Source organism: Otolemur garnettii, unplaced genomic scaffold (assembly GCF_000181295.1).
Source record: "Otolemur garnettii isolate 467f Iridium unplaced genomic scaffold, OtoGar3 scaffold00009, whole genome shotgun sequence".
Classification (NCBI taxonomy): Eukaryota; Metazoa; Chordata; class Mammalia; order Primates; family Galagidae; genus Otolemur; species Otolemur garnettii.
In genome coordinates, this window is record NW_003852404.1 from 9,101,762 (window position 1) to 9,105,054 (window position 3,293).

The 3,293-nt window shown below is 41.8% G+C and overlaps 1 pseudogene across 1 annotated transcript; it reads left to right on the top strand.

Annotated features, from left to right (window-relative positions):
- Window positions 1-1,326: 1,326 nt before the first annotated feature.
- LOC100947203 lies at window positions 1,327-2,164 on the top strand (annotated as a pseudogene). Its single transcript, XR_153027.3, has one exon. The product of XR_153027.3 is annotated as a serine/arginine-rich splicing factor 3 pseudogene (transcript).
- Window positions 2,165-3,293: the final 1,129 nt, after the last annotated feature.

Consider the following 3,293-nt stretch of genomic DNA (forward strand, 5'->3'; position numbering starts at 1 on the left):
ATTTGAGTTGGCCTCTGGTACAATTAAACAATATTCTGCTGGAACTTGATTGGAACTGGGGGTGACTGTATCAGTCAGGGCTGTTTTATTTCATGGTAGAAATCTCATTTCATCAGTCTTAGACAAAACCATTGCATGGATTAAAAAAATAAAAGGGATCTATTGGGCCACACCATTGAGAAGTTCAGGGCCTGGGCTGATTTTTGGTATAGCAGGATCTGGGACTCTCTTTCCGACCCTGGTTTCCCCTCTGTCTGTTGGGTCTTGTCTCAGGCACTGTTCCACAAAATGGCCACGAGAAGCTCTCGGTTCCTGTGTTCCCAACATGATAACATCTGAGGAAAAGAAACACTTCCCCTTGTGTACAGTTCTTGGAAAGAGCCCCAGAGGAGCCCTGGTACTGTGCTAACCTGTTCATCACGGGGACCAGGCACAGTGCTGTCCATCCGAGGCATGGGGATGAATGTTGCTGGTTTCTCCATAGGTAAGGCCAGTAATTCCAAAATAATAAGTAAGAAAGGACACTTTCACAGAGAAGAGTATTTCATTTTCTTCTAATCCAGTTTGCCTACGATTTCTACAACATCATTTGTATAATTTACTTTTCCGATGCAGGGTGTGATATTAGAGGCTTTTCTAAAATGTGGAAAAAATGAAAGATTTCATTTTCACTGTATTTTCCTTCAAAACCTCCTGGCGTACTTGAATTGAAAAGAGTTGGGGACGTAAATCCATGGCCCTTGGGATTTGTTGAAGTTGTTTTTATTTTCCTTAGCGGTTACTTGCATGCTTCTCTTCCCTCTTCTTTCCCCTTTGACTCCTCAGTGGGTTTTATGCGGGAATTCTAGTCCTGAGATCGCTCACTGAAGGGCCCCTGCCTCAGACAGACTTGGGGCTAAAACCGGCAGGCAGAGGTCTGAAAAGAAGGATGACGTGGATTGAGGGACAAGGCCAGTTTTTTCAGTGCCGAAAGAAAAACCTCTTGGGTTTTTTGTTTGTTTGTTTGTTTCCTATACTACTCTTATCATCAGAGTGGTAGGATGCAAGAGCTGAGATCAGTAAGAGATCAATAAGGGGCTCAGGAAAAAACTAGGCCAACCTCTAGAGTCTTGAGCTATTAATAAGATTAGAAAACACACTTCATAGAGTTGTGGGTACAACTCTGGTGATTTAGTCCATTAGGAGCAAAATATGTAACAAAATACAATAAACTGGGTGGCTTAGAAATCACAGAAATAGGCCACTTCGTGGACTCCGGGTAAGGAGGAGCAAGTGTGGGAGTCCAGCTAGAGCGGAGCGGGAAGTGGGACCATCCATCCCAGCGTGAGGACTTGAGCCTCCGCACTTTAACTCTAGATTTCGAAATGCATCGTGATTCCTGTCCATTGGACTGTAAGGTTTATGTAGGTAATCTTGGAAACAATGGCAAGAGGACTGAATTGGAACGGGCTTTTGGCTATTATGGACCCCTCCAAAGCGTGTGGGTTGCTAGAAACTCCTCTGGCTTTGCTTTTGTTGAATTTGAAGATCCTCGAGATGCAGCCGATGCTGTCCGAGAGTAGATGGAAGGACACTGTGAGGCTGCCGTGCGAGAGTGGAACTGTCCGATGGTGAAAAGAGAAGTAGAAATCGTGGCCCACCTCCCTCTTGCGGTCGTCGCCCTCGAGATGATTATCGTAGGAGGAGTCCTCCACCTCGCCGCAGATCTCCAAGGAGGAGAAGCTTCTCTGGCAGCCGGAGCAGGTCCCTTTCCCGAGCTAGGAGAAGAGAGAGATCACTGTCTCCGGAGAGAAATCATAAGCCCTCCCGATCCTTCTCTAGGTCTCGAAGCCGATCTAGGTCGAATGAAAGGAAATAGAAGACCAGTTTGCAAGAGAAGTGGTGTACAGGAGATAACTTCATTTGACTTGAGTATGTACAGAAATTTCAAGTTTCCTTTGAGACTTCATAAGCTTGGTGCATTTTTAAGATGTTTTAGCTGTTCAAATTTGTTTGTCTCTTGGAACAGTGACACAAAAAGTATAATTCTCTATGGTTTGAAATGGATCATATGAGGCATGTAACACCAAGAATTGTTACTTTACAATGTTCCCTTAAGCAAAATTGAATTTGCTTTGAATTTTCGTTTTGCATAGACTGACAATAAACCTCTAAATCCTGCCCAGTTAAAGTGTGATTTATTTTTTTTTATACATAGAAACAAAACTGGCAAAAATTGAATGAAGTTTTACTTTTCCCCCGATGTCTGGGATATTGTATGCAACTTTAGTTGAACAAGCAGTCTTTATAAAGCTGCTGTGAAACAAGCCAGCGGCTACATCATTGTACTAAATTAGAGGTTTATGAAAAATCAACTAGTTTTCACCCAGGGCAGAGATTGCCTACTTAACTATAGAATCTGATAAATTCTAAGAAAACTTACCTTTGCTTTAGGTTCATAAGTTCCTTTGTAATAGTTATATACAAAAACCAATGTCCTGCAAGTTTAAGGGTACATTGTAGAGCCGAACTTTGAGTTACTGTGCAAATTTTTTTTTCATGCTGTCATTTGTAATGTTTTGTGAGAATCCTTCAGATTAAAGTTTTGGTTACAATTGTAAAAACAAAGAAAAAAGAAATCACAGAAATTTATTTCTCACAGTCTTGAAAGTTGGGAAGACCAGGATCAAAGTGCAGGCAGATTCAGTGTCTGGTAAGGACTCACTTTCTAGCTCAGAAATGCCCTTCAGTTGTGTTCATGAGCTCCCTTGAGTGTCCTGTCTAAGGAGCATTCATGAGGGCTCCACCCTTACCACCCAGTGACCTCTCAAAGGCCTCACCTCCTAAGATGGTCACTTCTGGGAATAAGAGTTTCAGCATATGAATTTTGGGGAGACGCAAACATTGACATAATGGCATATGCTTAGTGGTAAAGCCTGTCCTCTGTGTTTATATCTTCAACCTTTTCCATCATCAGAACAGGCTGATGGAGGGTTCTGAGCACATACTTTCCCTGGCTGCATCCTCTTTGATGTTGGGACGATTAGTTATAATTTACCATCTATGACTGTCTTCTTACCGTCTTGGGTATGAATATGTATCGAGAAATTCTATAACAAAAATATACTAAATTTCTTTTTAAAAACCAATATAACTTCATAACATTGAGCAAAGTAGGAAACAAAAAAAAAAGCTAGTACACTCAAGTGACACTTAACAGTGAAGGTATGCTTGGAGCATTGTGTCCAAAACTGTGTCCTTGAGCCATTTTGTTGTTGTGATAGGCAATCACAGAGGATGTAGCTAATTGGTCC